Genomic DNA, 21,078 nt, shown 5'->3' with positions numbered 1-21,078 from the left:
ACTCTTACACCCAGAAAGCTTGATAATGCTTCTGTACAGGTAGAAAGGCCTTATAGCCTCAGGGTGTTCAGTCAGAAAATTACAATTACATTAAGAAGAGTTGGCCTAGTAAGAAAGAAAGATCTTGGGAGAGCATGGACTGAGGGAAAACAGGCATCCTGAAGTTGCTTGTATTTTTACTAAGTCTCATTGTTTCTGTGAGAACACTTTATCTGCCGGATGAAAGGAGCATGTGTCTGAAAGTCCTGCCTTCTTTGACTCATCTCCAAAGAAATGAAGGACAGGGCCAATGTGGCTCCCAGCCATCCATGCTCCTGAGGGTCCCCAAAAAGGCCTTTCCCTGGGTATTCAGATGATACCATCAGCTTTACATGTCTTTGTGTAAGGCTGGCTGCACCCAGAAATCTGGCAGCTGAGTGTTGGGAAGAAACTAAGAAATCCTTGAAAAATATGAAAGGATCAAAGGTGCTTATTCAAATATTTTCAAAAGATTTCTGGTTTTAATAAAAACCAAATTAGATTGGATAGAGAAGAATCCAGAGACTGATTCTGGTGTGGAAAACTCCTTGTGGCAAAGACCAGCAGAAAGGAGGATACTGATGGGAACATTGCTTATTTGGAAGCAAAGGATTAAACAGTGTGCAATTGAATTGTTCTGCCCTTGAACCTGGAGGAGTGAGCAGGAGTAAGCAATTACTTAAACAGACACATCTTTCCTAAAAGATATGATCCAAGAAAAATAATGAATTACAACAACAAAGAAATTAAGGAAAAGAGAAGAAACTCTCAGCCTTCCCTCTTACCAGAAAAGCAGTTTTATGTCTCAAGAAGACTTTCAACATAGAGTACTGACTTTATTCATGCATTAGTCAGTCATCAGCACTCCAGCGGTTTGGATAAAAGAATGTTCTAGAGAAATTATGAATATTCTTCTCTGACCAACCAACCAACCAAACCAACCAAAACTACCCTCTACACACTTTTCTTTAGAGTAAAATATAATTTAAGTGCATGTTATTACACAGAATAATTGTTCGTAACAAAGAAGATCTATTCACTTAGCAAACTCTTAATCTTTAGCTAGACCAGAAATAGTCAATGTTCGGATCCACACACATATTGAGGCTTCAAAACTAGCATAGAAGATTCTCTTTTACAGAACTCCATGAGACTTATCTCTGTATTCTCCGTGAAACTTTAAAATAGGCTAAATTATATTTATCCATGGGGGTGGGCGGGTCACTGAAACTGATGGCAGCAATCTTCCCTTATAAATTGCAGATGAATAATTAATGAAATATAATAACAGTGTAACACTGGAAATGAAAAAGAGAGAAGCATAATACCTGGTGTTCACAGGGTATGAAGAAAGAGATACTTTGTACACTGGATGTAGGAGTTTAAATTGGCATAACTATTTCTATAAAACTGTAGTATTTGTAACTTTTAAAAAAGTTCATCCTCTTTGACCCAGCAAATTCCAGCTGGAGAAATGTATCCTAAAGAAATAAGGTATGTGTAAAAACACTTAGCTACAAAGATGGTCAGTATACATTGGTTTAAAAATGAAAAAATTTTAAAAGGAGATTAAATAAATGATGATGCATTCATTTGATAACTATTTTATAGCCAATAAATAACAGTATTTTAGAAAATATCTAGTGATGTGGAAACATATATGGAATTAGTGTTATACAAAATTAGTGAAAAATATGCAGAGTATTTATGCCTATGTTGAAATTGGAATGAAATGTATTCAGTTATTAATGGCAGTTATCTTTAGGTGGTGAAATTACAGGAATTTTAAAATTACTTTCCTTTATACATATATTTTCAAAGTATTTATATTTATGGTTGACATATCTGGTGCATTATCCAAACTTCCCTTCAAAATTAAATAGCCACACTCACAGCCTTGTCCAGCAACAGCTGCTCTTTGGGCATGGGTGCTTCTCTGATTGGTCTTGGGAGAGTTGCCTGGCCCCACATGACCTCACCCCTTAGGGTGGCTGATGAATCTTGCGATGCACCACCTTCACGGGCTATGAGAGAGGGAAAGAGAGGATAAAGGGAGGGAAGGAGGGTAAGATGGTTGGTCCCCAAAGCTGCCTCTATTTTAATAATTTCCTAGTGCCAATTAAAGTAGATATATACCTTGCAATAACTACCCCTCTTCTCATCTGTTTCTTATAAACAACTACAAAAGCACAATACCAGCCTTATCTATTATAATCAGGAAATAATGCTAAATTTTATTTTCAAATAAAGCTGTAGCAGGGTAATAACTTTTTATGCTTTCTGAATTATACAAAGATAATTAGGCATATTTTATATTCTTGGAATTCTGTTGAGCAGCATGTGCTTTTCTCAGATTAAAGCTGTCTGCTCTGCTTCTCTATTTTTAGAATTCTGAGCAAATAACAATATTGTTTTATTTGAAGCTTATATAAGACTTTCCCCCTAAATGTGAGTCTTAATCTTGTAGAAATTCATTGATCACACCTCTTCCAATGCAGTTTCCTTTATTTATTAGTGCTATATTCTTCCCAATGCATTTCTGAGAGGTGGCATTTTAGTAACATCATGAGCTCCAGCCCAGTGTGCTTTGGAAACTGAGAATCCACATGTGGTCTGCAAGCAGGAAATATTGTGTTAGAAGAAATAATTATTAAAGGGGTGGATGAACAGAAGAAAGAGATCTTAATATCAGTTAAGTATGTTTTTTCCTGTCTGTCATATGCTTAGCACTGTGCCAGCCTTTGGAAAGCTATGATGATAAGGATGATTTCTATTCTTAAGGAGCTTAAAATAATGTTATGTTGGACTGCAAGTTATCAGGTTTAGATCCTCCCTATCAGAAATCTACTTTTATGGGTGACCTTCTCCTGAAGGCTGGACTACCCTAGAATACGTGAAGCTCTGGAAAAATACATGGAGTCCTTGTCTATAAACAATTTCAGTCACCTTTAATCACTGTTTCAGTCCATTCTGGAGGCCCAACCTCATGCAGTCCTTCAAAAGACATTCCACACCAGCCAGTGGGAGTAATCAGTTTGCCAGGCCAGCACCCTGAACCCCTGGAATAACCCCACAGATGGGAATCTTAGAGCTCCTCAGGGCATCTAATTGGTTCCACACATAAGATAGAGGTTTGACCGAGATCCACGAGGGTCCCTGTCTTGGCATGGAAAGCTCTGCCTGGATGACATTGTGGGCCCCACCTGTCTCAGGCACTGGAAGGGGACTAGAAAATTTTGAGGAAGATCCTCCAAAGCACAGTCCCCATAAGGTATGGGACTCGGGGCAGGAGTTCTTTTCACTGAGGCCTAATGGCAGTACTAAAGGTAGATGTTTCTCTTTCTCTTCCTTTTTTCAAATGCCCTTCCCTCACTCACTTTGTCACATAAATACCCACAGTGTCCAAGGCACTAAATATAGCAAGTAATGACCTTGGTAATGGAAAATTCCACTTCCGTCCCTAGAGTCTGACATGCCATCACTAAATTTCCAGACAGCTTATCATTAATGACAGCAGTATGAGCACATACACATTTAAATTTACATTCCAAAACTCCAGACAGATAAGGGAACATGGATAAAAGCTCTTGCTCCTATATTCAGACCATATGACTCATTATATATATATATATATATATATACATATATACCTATATATATACATATATACATATTTTATTCCTTGACCACTTAACTGTGAGGTCATGATGCTGATGAGCCACACGGATTTCTTCTTGTAAACCAAGAGCCTTCCACCAAATCAGGATCACTGAGCTATTACTACCTGGACAGCACATAACTTTCAGCCAAGTGCTAAAGATCATAGGCAGAAGTTCTGGCAGCTGGAGCCCCAGAGGATGAAAGTGGGACACTGAAAGGAGATGAGGTCTAGTGCATCCTTTGTTCCAGACACAAAGACTAAAGTATGAGCCCTGTGAAAAGAAAGACCGCTAGCAAAAGCTGAAGGAGCCTCTCTTCTTAGACATTCAGCGGCATAAGGCAACTCAGTGTAGCTTTAGAGCACAGACGAGATGTGGTATAACTACATCAAAATGTCACTGTTTTCCTTTTTGTGGTGCTTTTCACAGAGTGGACCCCTGACCTACAGTTGCATCTGGAAGCTTGGTGACTTAGGAGGTATCAGGAGACGGTACTCTCAGCTCAAGTACCAGTGTCCTCATAATGGGAACAATGGCAGAGATGACAATTGTCAGGTTTTCAAGAGTCCTGAGGATGTATTAATATCAGCTTTTCATAAATGGGCATCAGAGAGGGAGAATAGAGCAGGTGTGGCATTGAACTGTGGCTGACAGATATCAAATCTTTTATTCATACTCCAAACTGACATAATACTTAATAGAGGTCAATTTTCTTCTTCCACTTCCCGGAAAAATATTTCTTAGAAAAATGTAAAGAACTTAGGATTTAGCCATAGACCTGAATTCAAATTCTGGCTTTTTAGATTATTGTCTTTATTTAAAAAAAATTAAAACCCACCTCCTGCACAATAATTAATAGTCTTTCAACAAGCCACTTGATCCTTTAGAGACTTAGTTTCCTCATCTGTAACATGTAGAAAATATTAAATTCATAGAGGTAGTACAAGGATTAAATATGCCCTGTAAGTCTGTTACAAAATTTTTTGTGTTACTAGTCATGTGGTCACTATTTTCTAAGGGCCTACAGTTATTGTGTTCTTCCAAATATACATGAGGTTATATTGTCCTTGTTCTTCAAAAACATAGGCTTCTTTGCTGGATCCTTCCCCTGGTTGCCAGTTACAGTGGTAAATAATCGGGTACAAGTGCTTGTTTTCTACCAACAGTTGTTGGAGGCAGAAAACTCATTTCTTCAAGCCCTTTAAAAGCTACAAGACACTAATACATGTCTGTGTGCCAGCAGTTTAGAAACGAAAGTTTCCACATTCCTTGCGCCTGGTTTCATTAGTTTACCCCGCCTTGTTGGTGTTAAGGTTTTATAAATAATCAAGACAGGATTGATTTGTTCCATTTCAGCAACGTGTAAAAGAAAACAGTCAAGAAATCACTCCCGTCATCATTCCCCACCATCACACTACTCTTTTTTTTTTTTTTTTTGAGACGGAGTTTCGCTCTTGTTACCCAGGCTGGAGTGCAATGGCGCGATCTTGGCTCACCGCAACCTCCGCCTCCTGGGTTCAGGCAATTCTCCTGCCTCAGCCTCCTGAGTAACTGGGATTACAGGCACACGCCACCATGCCCAGCTGAATTTTTGTATTTTTAGTAGAGACGGGGTTTCACCATGTTGACCAGGATGGTCTCGATCTCTTGACCTCGTGATCCACCCGCCTCGGCCTCCCAAAGTGCTGGGATTACAGGCGTGAGCCACCGCGCCCGGCCCACACTACTCTTTAAAATTGGTCGTAAGCCTGTGTAGCCTTTCTCAGTTGGGTGAAAGATGACTTCGTTTCAGTAATCTTTAGGAAAGTTATTTCTGGTCTTGTATAAACATGCCAAAATAATGCAGCAGGCTTCATAAAGAGCCCAGTTTGATTTCTCTCTGGCCAAAGAGATACTTGAGATGTAGTATTATTAGGATTTATGGTGTTCAGTCAGACCTACCTGGAAATAGCCTAGAGTAATGGAAGGAACATTGAGGTGAGAATCAGAATACATGGGGTGCTTAAAGGTCTCTGGTGCTGGGGTTTAAAAGCCTCTTAAGCAGAACCCTGTAAATTCCAGACTAGGGCTGCCCTTCAGATATGAATAGAGAAAGGGGCAAGAATCTTCAACAAGAGTAGACTTACTTTTGTAGGTTCTACATACCAGATCTCCATATACAATCAATCTCATCCACGAATATAGTCTATAAAACTTTCTGTTGTCCAGGTTTTATCTATAACTTCCTAAGTGATAGACCCTTGTACCTATGCCTGAACACCTTCAGTAGTAGTTCTCCCAAGGCAGCTGTCTTTGGACTGATATTTCCTGAATTCTCGTCTAGTTCTATTAATCTACGCCAATGTATGAATGTAAACAGGAAATACAATGGTGTGAAGACAGATTAAAGGCACTTGGCTACAATCTATAGCATCTCATAAAAATTACTTTTTTTGTCCATAGCCAATGCACACACAAACAATTTTAAATTTATTTTTGTAATGTATTTTTAAAACATGTGAAACTACCCCCTTTCTTTAACACAGGGTGTTGCTTTTTTCTCTTCAATAGAGAAAACATTCACATCAGGATTGATTTAATTTTTTCTCTTTTAAATCATAAACAGTCCTGGTACAAGAAACAGTAGTTGTTATTGATTAAAAGTTCATTTGCCTTGCCCGGGCTGATGATTGATACTTGGAGGGCAGGGGGGATGCTGGATTTGGGCTGGGGGATTGGAAGTGGGGCAATTTTGTCACATTACCTGTTCCTTAGAAGAGTGTTAGTGTTGGAGGAAATCTGGGTCTAGGGAGAGAGGTTGTTTTCTCTGTGTAAATTTTAGTAGATGTTGGTCCACTTTTTTGTTTTGTTTTGTTTCTTGCTACACTGAGTTCACCAGCTTTAAGGACCTGCAGTGCACATGAGCTTGTGAGACGTCCTCTAAGTGGGCTTTTAATGGTCTGTTGAATAAAGCAGCTACCAGTTCAGGAAATGCATGCGTTTTATAGGTGCATATTTTCAAAGCTTCTATTTGTGAGTACCAGTTGAGAGGTGCCTTTGTATGTGTTCTTCGCAGACCCAGTATAGCAATAAAGACTGCCTTTGGAAGCATTAAAAAGCAAAGAATAAATTTCCATGTCCCACTTATGCTTCTAATACAAAAATAATAATTTTGTGGTTAAAAAGATCTTACCTTTGGAAAAGTTATTTGAGCCCATCAGATAATTATAATTTCACAAGTGTGTCAATCAGATTCTTTGAATATGTTTGTCAATGATATTTGTACTCAAGACATGGGATCTTAAAGACGGTAAGAAGTAGTTAGTAGTTACAACAGAACTCTTAGTCTTCAGTTTTCTCATTTTTCTGTGTGGTGAACATTACCTCTCTTTTAGTTTTTAACTGTAGCAAATATATACCATACACTAGAGATCCTTGAACTTGTCAGTTAGCAGAACATCTGGAAGTGATAGCAATCTTTGCACAACACCATTTAATATTGACATATTAAATTTAAAATAACAGAATATATAATATGACACCAGGTTTTATTAGATATTAATAAAGGCAATGGGTAGCAGCACCAAATATTTAAGAAAAAATGTGGTAGGAAACCTTAGATCTGAAAGATATTTTATTTAATTTATTTTTCTGAAAAATTAAAAAGACTGCTATTATTCATATGGCACAGTACCCTGACTAAAATTATGGGAAAATGGTCTTCCGTAGAAGGCATAGTTTGATAACAAGTATCATGAGTACAGACAACATGAAAATTTTGAATAAGCTTGTAGAGAGCTTATGTATCACAAGTTTGACTTTTTAAAAGTTGCTTTAAAGTTCTTGGAATTATCTAAGCCAAAACCAAAGGGAAAATGCAAATAAGGAAATGCTGATGGATTTGGATACATACAATGTAAAACCAGTTTGCTGCATAAAACATTATAATCAAAATTAAAAGGAAAAAAAGACAAATTGGAAAAAAAATTGCAACATTTATTATAAAACATTACTATATTTAAAATGAGAGATTTTATAAATCAGTAAGTGAAAGACTAATACTCAGCTAAAAATTAGTGGGCAAAAAAAGATAATAAGCCATGTATAAAAGAAGAAATGCAAGCAGCCAATGTATGTAGTAAAAATTATTCAACATTATTGCAACAAAATACAATGAAATGACATTTATTCCTATCAGTCTGCTGGTTTAGGGAAATGGATGCAGTCATACACTGCTATGTATGCTGGCACAATTTTCAGAAAAATAATTTGGGATCATCTATCAAAAGCCTTTAAAATGTTTATACCTTTAGTGTAATAAATAGTTTCATTTCCAGACCTGTTGTTATCTCTCATTGTTTCCCTTACACCAACAATTTTGTGGGCATTCATTGTATTTGCAATTGAAAAATTGTAAACAATTCTCATTGTCTAATCCTAAAGAATAGATTAGTAAATTATGATGCAGCGCATGATATTGTAGCGTGAGCTGTGTAATTATTATACTATTGATCTTCCCTTATTGATATTAATTTGTATTCATAATATTAAATTTAAAAGCAAGCTTCAAAGATGTATTATGCTAAGGTTCTATTTCTGTTAAATTATGTACACAGATTAAAAAGCTGGGGGCTGGGCTCAGTGGGTCACACCTGTAATCCCAGCACTTTGGGAGGTCCAGAGATTGAGACCAGCCTGGCTAACATGGTCAAATTCCGTCATTACTAAAAATACAAAAAAAATAGCCAGGCATAGTTGTGGACACCTATAATCCCAGGTACTCAAGAGGCTGAGGCAGGAGAATCACTTGAACCCGGGATGCAGAGGTTGCAGTGAGCTGAGATCGCGCCACTGCACTCCAGCCTGAGTGACACAGCAAGACTGCATAAAAAAAAAAAAATAAGAAAATAAGAAAAAAAGAAAAAAAACCAGAAAACCCAAAAACGAAAAGCTGAAAGTCTGCATATCAAATGTTTATGTCATTATATCTGGGTGGATTGAATTACGTGTGTTTATTTTGTTGGTTTTTCAGCCTAAACCTTTTTTTTTTCTGTAATGATTATGTGTGTTAGATTGAGGAAAAAAAAGGAAAATTTATTTTAAGCTCCATCCTGCACAAGGTATCTAAGGAGATTAAATGACATATCTAGCCCAAGTTATATCATTAGCACTAACCATCTTTTTTTTCCTCTTACAAATTCTTCCTTTCTAGAGTGCTTTTCACCCATTTTACTCATGGGTCATCTCAGCCATGATGACTTTCATATTCCTCCAAGGGACCATAAGGTTTGTTTCTATGCAATAAACTCTCCCAGTCGCTAGTAATAAAATCAAACCACTGTAAATTAAGGTCTTTGGGAGACAAAGGCCAAGTCAATGAATAGCTTTGTAGGATTTGAATGAATTGATGAAGAAATAAGTCAGACTCTTGGCTTTCATCTTACTTCCAGCCTTTGGAATAAGAATGTTAACTCAGCCTATTTAATGTTTAGGAAAATCAAAAAAAGAAAAAGAGAACAAAATTTTAAAACTTCAGTGTCCAAGCATTAAGATACTCACTGATCTTATTTTTGAGCACCTATCCGAAGGAGATTAGAATGCTCAAAATCTGTTTAAAATAAACAAACTTGAAAGAAAAACAACAGAAACAATATACAGGTTTTGGAATTGGTGAGACCTTGGGTGCTCCTAGATCAGCCCTGAATCTTGCTAAGCTCTGAGCCCTGTGTTCTTTCATTCTTGCATCGTGTAATCTGTGAGAATAGATGAGGCATTTAATCTTTCTGAGGTGAAATAATCCCAAAGTAAGGTTGTTACAAATATCAAAAAAAATTAAATTTAAAACATCTCGCATTAGACAATTGATAAATATCAATCATCCTTCATTCCCAGAAGATAAATATGAGGGCAGGGGAGGAGAAAGAAGGAGGTCTCCTTCTCTAACACCCATGTTTGGCATTTCAGGAACAGTCCTTGCAGTGTGGTAGGTGAAATATATATGTGTTTGGAGGGAGAGAAATGGGTATATGTTTAGAAGGAGAGAACATTTTAAAATAATTTTAACATCCATATGAGAATAAGAACTAAGAAAAATCCATGGTCATAAAATACAGTAATTACTAAGATACTGTAGAACCCAGGAAAGCTTTGGGTCTGCTACAAATAGATCATTATTTTTGAGAGTCAGCAGGTTCTCTCCTTGCCCTGCCTGCTGGATGATGCTGAGGAATCTTAGCTATGCCACTAAATGCCTACTCCAGTTTTGTTCATTGTCAAGTGAGAATGCAATATTTTTTATCTCGTAGAATACACCAACAAAATATAATGATTTTTTAAACGCTTTGAGTGCTTGAGAAGGCAACAGTTCCATCCAAATTATTGTAGTTTTTGTAATTTTTCGTGTGGCTGAAGGTGTGAGTTTTATCTTGGAAGTCTAAAGCTGGAGAAAATTCCATCTCAGTTCCAGTTGAAGTGAGAAATGCTTTGGAGGAGATCTGAAATTTTAGGAGCTCTTGAAACATGATGAATAGGTAGGAAGTTTAAGGAAAAAAAAACATTTTGTGATGTTGGGGGCTGGGACTCAGGGTTGGAAAAATGGGAATGGACACGTGGTTTGTACCTCATACTGAATGTGGTTTGAGAGAGTTGGTGTGAATTAGGCATATCACAAATGTGAAACACGTCTACCACAAGGTCTGCTATTGTGGGTTTGAGTTTGAAATGCTGAAGTGTTTCTTTAGGATCAAAGCTTTGGCAAGGGAAGGTGGGCAGGAGGACAGGTTCTGACTAGCCAAAAGCAAAAACTTCAAATTTTCCTCAGGAGACATGTAGTCTGAGAAAATGCTGTTGGTTGCTCCAGTATATGTGTTCACATTTATTTTGGAGTACTTTTTGAAATTTCTTAAGTAAAAATGCCTCTGCTTTAGAAATGAGCAATAGCTGGTAGCTGCTGATTTTCTGTCTCTGTGTCTCCTCTGCCTAGTCCTTTTGAGGCCTGTTATTACTTCCTGCCTGAACCCTCTTGAGGAAAGAGAAAGAATAATCCTAATAAGTCACAGTCTCTTTCTTCTGCCATAAGCCTGGTTAGCTTTACTTGAAGTCAAAATGACAAATAAAATATGAATGCTCATGTATTTAGAGAGGAGAAGAGGACCTGGATAGACAAATTCTTCATCTGGGACCTGGGCCTCCCTGTTCCTCAAAGCAAAGAGAGCAGGACCACTCAATTCCATCACATCAGGAGTACCCAGCTGGCAAGGACAGCCCTCAGCATTCACACCAGATGTCTACTGCATCTTACAACCTTCTTGAGAAGTTAATTTTACAATAAAGGCAAAGCACACAACTGGCAAAGTTCCCCTGATGGAAATTGGAAATGTCAGGGAACAAACAACACAGGAAAAAAGAGTTCCCTTTAGGTACTGCTCCCTGAGCTACATCCAAGAAGAGTAAGGTGGAATCCCATTTCATGCCACAAACCCACTGCTCATCCTGAAGGACTGAAAAACCCAGAAAGTAAGTTGGCCTCATTTTCTCTGCACCTTTTGACACTCCCTATTCCTAGTCTCACAGCCTTCTTTTATTCCCTCCAAATGAAAGACTTTAAATGGAGTAAAGTCCTTTCTCCTATTAAGTGCAATAGAAGACAAACTCCTTGAGGCAGGGATTAGATGTTATTTAAATTTGTATTTCTACTGCCCAGCAAAGAGAACTTCATATGGTAGGTGCTCAATAAATGTTTGTTTATTGTGTGCATCAATTTGTTCAACTATCCAAAATATTGCTTATGCTTTCACCACAGAGGAATGATGTTGAATAAAAAATCCAATTAGATGAACTTCATAAAAAGATTTCATATTTGCCAGATTGTTAAGAGCAGATATCAGTCTTTTATTTTTGTAAACTTCACAACACCTGGGAAAGTGCTCAATAAATTTGTGAAATGGAGGAATTAGGATAACTTCATATTCAAATACAAAATTTTCATTTCTCTGGTTCAATTTAGAAAATTGTCAGTACAATCAGAAATAACAAAGATAGAGACAAAAATAGCCAGTCAATTTTATACTCTATTTCTCTTCCTAGTAGATCAGGTGTCATCAACCTAATATAAGAATAAGCAAAAGATTTATTCAGTGTCCTCAGTGTTAGAACAAAATGGACAAGTTTAAATGCAGCTGCCTGGCCTATCCAGTACAAGTTTACTAGCCCTGGTTTTTGTTTTTCCATATTCTCCTGTATGTTAGTCCTTCTCTTGTGATCAGTGCCATCCACATGAAGTCTGTGGTTCTTAGAAACAGGAATTCTTTCTTTCTTTTTTTTTTTTATTGTACTTTAGGTTCTGGGGTACATGTGCCGATCATTCAGGATTGCTGCATAGGTACATACCTGGCAAGGTGGTTTGCTACCATCCTCCCCCCATCACCTATATCTAGTATTTCTCCCCACATTATCCCTCCCCACCCTCCCCTCCCCCCGCTGTCCCACCCCTAGTACCCCCCAACTGACTGCAGTGCGTGATGCTCCCCTCCCTGTGTCCCTGTGTTCTAATTGTTCAACACCTGCCTATGAGTGATACTTTCTTAAAACGAAATTACCAACAGCAGCCCATATGAACAGCCATCCCACAAGTTAGGAATAAAGAAGGTTCTCAGGCCACTGTCATGTCCTTCAAACAATAACCAGCTTTTAAGAGACCATTTTTCTTCATTATGCCCCAACAATTGCCACTCTTCTTACCTAACTCAAGCTGTTTTCTTAGGCTTTTTCAACATTTCCTATAATATAACATAGTACAAGCCTTGTCATATAAACTTAAAATAGAAAGGAGAAAAAGAAAGACCATGATCACCTTGATGGCAATAGAGCAGAATAAAAAGACAAATTAATTTTACCAGGTTTTTGCAGCTATCGGTAGTTTTCCCTTCCCATTTCAAGGTAGCTAGGATATTTTATTTTCTTGATTGAGGGCTTTAGAATTTCAAGGAAGCAAGCAGAACTCAGCAGATGCTCATAAGACAACCACTGAGTTGGCTGAGTTTTGGAGCTGAGCTCATTGAGGGGCATAATAATAGATTGTCTCAAAGGGGTAGAAGTGAGTTCTGGGAGGATTTGGAAGTAACTGGGTAGGAAAGAGATTTAGGGAGAGTATCTCAGACAGTCTCTCAGAAAGAAAATGGGAGTCCTACTGGTCTAGGGAGCTTGGGAAAACAGAAGCCTGCCTGTTCCCTTTCACTGGTGTCTTCCTTTCCAGTGAACTGGGGAGGTGGCAATAACTTAAAGGACATTGGTTTCCTGGTATATTTAAGGGGATGGTTTGAGATATGTGGAAGTTCCTAGCTTCAGCAAAATCACTAGAACCCAATGTTGATATGGAAGTAGCAGGACTGCCCACCTTTAAGGGAACAGGTTTGCTTGGACAATAAACATTTCAATGATGACCAATGTCGACTAAAGACAAAAAGGTTTCTCTTACTGTTCTGGGTTGCCTAAGACTCTCACAGTTCTTGAATGATGCCAGAGAGGTGAGATATCACTATTCTCCAGGAATATCCTCTACCAATGTTAAAAAATGTGTGGGGTTTTATATTCCAATATCCTAATTAAATTAGGTTTCGAAAAATAAATGTATTTGCCATTTATTGCACCCTGGAATTATAAACTATAGTTCATACTTGTTACAAAATCAATATATAATTTTAGGTCTAAGAATAGGTTATATAGCCCATGTAAAATGTGTGTAAGTAATTTACTAACTTAAAAGAAAGCCTTCTAATTCATACATGTGGCTATAAAAAGCCCTTTGGGAAATCCTGGCAGGGGCTTTCAATAGGACTCACCATTCAGCATTTTATTTAATTCCTGCTTATATTAATATTTTTTTATTAAAATTGTTTATTTCCTAAGTGCTTTATACACATTAACCTAGCCACAGAATAACCCCATGAGGTAACTGTATTATTATAATTTTACAGATCATGGAACATGAGTGACAAAGACATGATGAGACAAGATAAGCCAAAAGGTTCAGCACTTTTGAGTCCTCGACTTTAAGAAACCCCACTGTCTTTAAGAATGGTCCAGAAAAACTGTGTGTGTTTCCACGGAGTAGCAATTATTGATTATAGCTCATATGACAGGTGTCTTGGCAAACAGGAAATGAATGACAGAGGCTTCTAACAACTGTAATTTTAAGAGACACATCAAGAAGACATGAGTATTGGATGAGGAACAGATACATGGCTATCATCTTCTATTACCACAGCACACAGGAGAATGCAGCAAGTCCACGTGGGTGTCAGAAAACAAAAATCTTGTGTGTCTAGCACTTAACACTCTCTCTTCTGCTTAAGGAAAAAAAGTAAACATTTTACAATAATTGAACCTGCACACTTAAGGCTCTAATAATCAGATTCTCATGAAGATGAGAGGGGAGAGAAAGAAGAAGAAGAGGAAGAGAAAAGGAGGAAGAGGAGGAAGGACAGACAGAAAGGAAGACCAACAATGTGATTTTGTTCTTGGTTTCCATTGCCTCTTCGTGGCTGAATCACCAAGTGGCACACAAATATTAACTCTAAAAGATATGTGGAAATGTGAAGAGTAATCTTTATGATTCTGACAGCTGGTGATAAGCAGCAGCTGGGTTCATGAATTCCATAGCCTTCGTGGGTATATTGTCAAAACATTTTGATGGAGGAGAATTAAAAAATTAACAACTCTCCCTTCAAGCCTTGCCTACCCTGAAATATTTGTTAACAAATTGGAGTAATGCATTCATTAAGTCATGTGCATTTATGTGCTTTTCAATCAGTGGATCCTCATTCCCCCTATCCATTCTGTACACTTTTCTTTTTCTTTCCTTGGTTGTCACCAAAGCATCAGAAGTACCCCACCTCTTCAATTCCTAAGCTGTTCTGCATACACTGCCTCCTTTAGATCAGCCACTACTGGGCCTAGGTATTTTGATTGAAACAATAGTTGACTGAGCTCCCATGCTCCCATTTTCCTTCCAGGGATTCCTGTGGTTTAAACCAAATACTATGTAGCTCTAACCACTTAAAACAGAGCCACTGATTAGGACACAGAAAGCTATAACAATTGGATGCAAGCTCCTGTTCTGAGAGTGACCAACATCCTGGCCTCTGACAAACAGCCAGTCCAAACATACTGGAGACCAAATGGAGCTTTAGTGGAAGGGGGGGTTAATTGTATGTTGGTTCCCATGGACAGAGTCCATGTTTCCAGGTGTCATTTACAGAATATCCAAGAGGAATTATAGGAGAGGCTAGATGAAAGGCTTGGTATGAGTGATAAACAGGGATGAGAGAAGCAAAGAGTGGTTGGGTTAAATGAACTTGTCAGAAGGTTACTTGTAGACATTAAAGCTGGGCACTGTGCTCTCTGTGGCCTGAATATAGGCCCTTGCTTGGATTTTAGAAGCCCTATTTCTTAGGCTCAATAGTAGGATCCAGTTACCTGCAATAGAGCTTTATTTGATCCACTTGAATTTCTATTTGTCTACAGATATTTGTTGAGTAGCTTCCATGTACCAAGCACCAAATGCCAGAAAGAAACAATGAAAAAGACAATGAAAAACAACGAAAAAAAGCTTTTTTTTTTTTTTTTTTGTCTTCAACTTGGTTTTATTCCAGTTGGACAAAACAGAAAACTGACAATTAAACAAGGTTACTTTGGGTCATAATAAGTGTTATGAAGAAAAGTAAAGGAGTCAAACTGGGAGAGATGCTAGAGAGTACTGGGATGCTAGAAAGCCACTGTAAATTGGATGTTCAAGTGAAGCCTCCTGTATTAAAGGGAAATGTATTTAAGACTTTAAAGATGCAATGGAGCCAGACATAGTACAGGAAGACATGGGTGGGTGTGTGGGGAGATCATGGAGAGTATTTGAAAGGAAAAGAAGTATTACACAAGACAGAATTAAAGTAGGACCTTGAAAACCTGTATGTTCAAAAGGAGGCCCTGTGGCTGGAGCCTCATGAAAAAGGTAGAGAGGAGAACTAGATAGGGTTGGGGAAGCCAGCAAAAGCCACATCATGTAGATCTGTACACCATGGTAGAGTTAAGACTTTATTCTAAATGGAATTAAGAAGCTTCTGAACAGTGTGGTCACAAAAACCACATACTTCTCTCTTCACTACAGTTCAGTAGTCCATTCTCATAAGTTTGCATTTGACAGTCTGACAGCTACATTAAGGATATTGAATCCTAATCTTTGGTCAGTACTGAATTGTTCCTTTCTGTTTTGCTTTGCACAGTTCCCACAATCACTTAATGCTCATTCCAGATTTTACTTTGCTTGTGTTGTATATTAGTTTCTGTCCAATTAGTCACGGGCCATCTCACCTATGGGTGGAATCATGTTTTGCCCAAATAGGCTGTTTAGAATTATAGTGAGTGTTTATTATTCAAAATGGTACTACATTGATAAGGATCTGTGTGAATGCATCATGAACGCTAAGAATATAGGATTACAGACTATTCACTCATGGCTCTTTACATCAAGCCCTTTATAGTAAGGACCAATTGTTCTCTCATTTGGCATACCCAGCCTTATAACTTCTTATAATTTACCATTCTCTCACCATTAATGCAAGAACATAGACATTAATTCAAATGAATGGCACCTGGAGATTGATTTTTACCTTTGACAGTTAGCCATGACAGGAACGCCATGAAGGATGTCTTGCTAAGAAAGGGACACATGATACCATTCTTTGTCTGCTGCTAGATTCACGTGAAAGGAACAAATTGGGATTTTAACCCAAACTGTAGTGTTAATTAAAATACTATGTATTAAGTTTCTGATTAACTGTGAATTAAGACAATGGACCGTCAGCTAAATACTTAGTAAAATCAGAGATTCAAGCCTGGAACTAGTTTTCCCTAAAACATACATGAACAGTTTCCGCTACATAATTTCACAGAAGTATTGGCAATCTGACATTTCCTAGGCATCTGGGTTCATGAATATTTAGATAGATAGAGTGCTGAATACTTTACTGAATGATGACATCTGGCACTCCTAGATTAAATGATGCTTCTAGTTCTAAGAGAAATCAAATAGATTACTATGAAGGATATTAACTTTTATAAGATTCACTTATTAATGAGAAAAACTTATTCCCTATCAGTCCAACAAGTTTTTTCTAGGTACTAACCTTGTGCAAGATAATGTGCTAAAGTCTAGAAAAAACAGTACAAAGTTCCATACTTACAACTTTGTACCTGATATTTGCTAGTTTCTAAGGAGATTGTTTTTAAAGCCATAGGTATCATTCAAAATGTGTCTACTGAGAAATTTCATGATCTTATTTGATATGCTGCAAAAAATATTTTATACTTAAAATCAGGGCTGGGCACAGTGGCTCACACTTGTATTCCCAGCACTTTGGGAGGCTGAGGAGGGTGGAACATGAGGTCAGGCATTTGAGACCAGCCTGGCCAACGAAGTGAAACCCCGTCTCTACTACAAATTCAAAAAATTAGCTGGGTGTAGTGGTAGGCACCTGTAATCCCAGCTACTCAGGAGGCTGAGGTAGGAGAATTGCTTGAACCCGGGAGGTGGAGGTTGCAGTGAGCTGAGATCGTGCCACTGCACTCCAGCTAGGTGACAGTGTGAGACTTCGTCTCAAAAAAAAAAAACAAAACAAAACAAAACACAAACAAATGCCCAAGAATCTAAGAATTAAATTGACCCTAAAGAAATTTCTGGAAATACAGGGGGCCAAAGTGAACTCACAGATCCCAGTTTAAAATTGTTTTGTTAAAGACCCTGAGGGTCTTTAACAAAATATGTGTGAAAAAGTTTCATACATTTTATCTTTCCTTTTCTAAGGAACACTGTATAGATGTCAATTATAGGTAAAGCATATTTGCATTTCCTAAACCCTTGTTTTTTTCTCATTACAAACTATGTGTTTATGCCAGGTTGTTAGTGCCATACAGAATCCTTAGACTTTGATGTTCCATACTTTAAAGTGTGAGCTATTGTATATTTCCCTGATATTTATACCTTACTGCTTTTCTTGAAACACAAATTCTCTGCCATGATGCTTCATTTCTTCACTAGCATCTCCACACCCCTATCCTGAATCCAAGAACCATATCAGTTCTGGTCTAATGATCGCAGTACCTTCTATACATGTCTTTTCTCTAAAAATACCAAATCATCTAGAACTGATAGCTGCTCATGGAAAGTCCATTACTTTGTTACTTCTGGCAGGCACATGTGTTTTTCTTTGGCTGGCTAGCCTAGTGTTTCCAGGAGCATGGATAACTGGCGACTCTGTATAATTCCTTCTGTTAGGCCTGTCAAAGTCATGTCTGACACAGGTAAACTTGACATGACTATATAAATCCACCAGGACCTACAGTGCTACTCTGAACTGTCACAGCCTGCCAGATAGTCTCCCTAGCATGTCAGTGACTGGTTAGAGCTTTGTGGGTCCAGCCGAATTCTTCTCCACAAGATAAGATTTCTGCAAGCAGAAATTTGTCTTCAAGGTTTATGTTTTATTTAAAACTTAAGGCTCCAAAGGCTTTGGGTCACATTCCATTGCCATTTATTTCCCCTTGCCATTTAGAATTGGACTGTCCCTCAAGGTCCCTTTCCTGAGCCTTGGACCTATCACTCCCCGGTTGTGTTTCTGACCTTTTCACTCTTCAGCCCTAAGTGCATTATTTTGATCCACATACTGGCTTTCTCTTCTGCGGCAATTTTGAATAAACTTGTAAATTGGGATCCAAGTTACTTTTTCACTTTTATGCCATGGTATTAGTGACCTCTGTAGTGCCAGGATCCCCTCCTTACCCTTGTATTGGGCTGCCCTCTGAGAAGTCACTGTCTTTCCCACATTCTTCTAAAGTTTATTGACCAAGCATGGGAAATCCAGAAATTTTCTCCATGAAATATTCCTACAATTATGTGTTGTGCTCTCTCTCGTTTCTGTCATGCTCACTGGCCCTTTAAAATACATCTTTGTTTTCGCCTAGACAAAAATTCTCTTAAAGAAACAGTGCCTACTGTTGACAACAGTAAAGACTTGGAACAAACCCAAATGCCCATCAATGATAGACTGGATAAAGAAAACATGGCACATAGACACCATGGAATACCATGCAACCATAAAAAAGGATGAGTTCATGTCATTTGCATAGACATGGATGAAGCTGGAAACTATCTCATTCTCAGCAAACCAACATGAAAACAGAAAACCAAACACCACATGTTCTCACTCATAAGTGGGAGTTGAACAATGAGAACACATGGACATAGGGAGAGGAACATCACACCCCAGGGTCGGTCAGGGGGCGGGGGTCTAGCGGAGGGATAGCAGTAGAAGAAATACTTAATGTAGATGACACGGTGATGGATGCAGCCAACCACCGTGGCACGTGTATACCTATGTAACAAACCTGCATGGTCTGCACATGTACTCCTGAATTTAAAGTATAAATTAAAAAAAAATAGTGCCTATACTGAGAACTGTGCTTCGTGCGTACAATAGACTCAACAAGTATTTATTAGACATATTTTAAAAATCAGCATCATAAGCCCATTAGCTCTAATTTGAGTTTTTAACATAACCTGGATCATTGATGGCTTTCTCTTTAAAGTTTCTATTTTAGAGAATTCTTTGTATTTTTTCAAGCCTGAAACCTTTTAAAAATAGGAGGCTGAAGAATTCCATTGTTAGCCAAAGTGGTGGTGTGTTTTAATTTCAAGGTAAAAATGTACATTGCTTCAACTGTAGCATGAGTGTAGATTTTATGTTTGGCTCCTCAGGATAAATTTACCTTATAAAAATCACCTAAGATAGCAGAGAAAAGCCACCATTCATTCTTACTAAAAATAAAACCTCTCAGCTTAATGGAACACAAGATGTCTCCCTTGCACAGAATGTAATGTAGCTGGGATAGAATTCTCTGTTGGGCTTTTTATCAAAAAAAAAAAAAAAATGGCCTAGTCTCCTTCTCCTTCTCTGAAGCATTGGGTAGCTGCCAATTCATTCAGATTCTGTGAGCATCTGGTAAAGCTCTGACTTGATTGCCTTGGTCAGATCGGATAGAAGCAGACCCAGGTGTTGCTCTTCTAGGCATGGTTTCCATATTACTACCTTGAAGTTGATCTACTCTGTAAGTTCAATCACCTTGAAAATTACCCTCCAGTTTTCCATCAATCACAGTGCCTCAGTTAGTCAGTTTTTTCGCTACTTGGATTTTGTGTGAAATATTTATTAAATTAAATTACACCAATGGGCTCTCGGATTCACAAATATGTTGGAGATACACTTATAGTTACTTGTCTGACTGAATTTTTTCCTGAAGGTGGTGGGGGGATAGTCAAAGGACTATCTTCTATGAGTGGTTTTCTAGACTGCAAAAATTCAGATCTTGTCAGCATTTCATAATTTCATTAACAGAATTCTGACTGTGTTTGATCAGGATGAATAGCCTTAAAGATAAGTATTAGTCCTTGGTTGCCAAAATGTCAGGTGTAACTTCAGCATCTTTTTATTGTTTAAGCATAAACAGAGGCATTTTTGGAGTTAATCAGATTTAAAACCATGTACAGTTTTCAAGTCTATGTTTGTACATACCATGGCAATGCTTTGAAGGAATTCTTGACCATACCAATTATTATGGGAAGTTCCTACATGGATAAGTGGACTGCCTCAGGTAGACCAAGGATTCATTTGAACCAGCTTGTTTATTCACAAGAGAAAGGTTTCAAGTTTTCATGTTTTATCTGTGAACAACTTCCAAACATATAAAATGGCCTGTGAACATGCCCAATATAACACCCTTCAACTCAAAAACTCCAAAACGTGAGAATTCATCGATGATAACAAAGCCCATTAAGGAGTTTTAAAGTAAGCAAAGGAGCATAAAATTATGAAATCTTATCAATAGTTTACAAGCAGAAATATGATAAAAGGATAAGGACAAGCTTTATGCTGTAGAAACACAACTTTTAAACCCTCTACTTTTTATCATCTCCTCTATCTCTGTCTCTTTTTAACTCTTCCTTTCTTTGCATGCCAGTCCCGTTTTCTCAGGCCAGCTTTAGACATAGCTGCCAGCAGAATTCAAGTTAACATCTCAGCTTTGACACAAAAATGAACAGAATCAAAGAATACTTTTTGTATTGTATTAAAAATGCACCACCATGTTCCATAGCCCTAAGAGTGACTACATCTTGAAGGCCTTTTGTCCACAAGTGAAATGTCAACATGGAAATCTTAAGTATTTTAAAATATTTAAGAAAGAGACTTTTTCAATTAACATTGTTAAATCAAATATGCATTTTAGGAAAAATACAGTAAGATGGCAAATATAATGTTCATATACTGGTGGTGGGAACATAAAAAGGATAACCACTTTGAATAATAATTTTTCAGTA

At 37.8% G+C, this 21,078-nt stretch overlaps 1 long non-coding RNA gene across 10 annotated transcripts in view; it reads right to left on the bottom strand.

Annotated features, from left to right (window-relative positions):
- LOC116560157 overlaps nucleotides 1-21,078 on the bottom strand; it is a 325,176-nt gene that overhangs the window by 167,129 nt on the left and 136,969 nt on the right. For all 10 annotated transcript variants that reach the window (XR_004272822.1, XR_004272831.1, XR_004272824.1 and 7 more), the window contains one exon: nucleotides 4,760-4,764. This is a non-coding gene — a long non-coding RNA (uncharacterized LOC116560157). The remainder of the gene's footprint in view (nucleotides 1-4,759; nucleotides 4,765-21,078) is intronic.

Source organism: Sapajus apella, unplaced genomic scaffold (genome assembly GCF_009761245.1).
Source record: "Sapajus apella isolate SASKATOON/1434 unplaced genomic scaffold, GSC_monkey_1.0 scaffold25, whole genome shotgun sequence".
NCBI classification, from domain to species: domain Eukaryota; kingdom Metazoa; phylum Chordata; class Mammalia; order Primates; family Cebidae; genus Sapajus; species Sapajus apella.
This window is presented reverse-complemented; position numbering and strand designations above follow the sequence as displayed.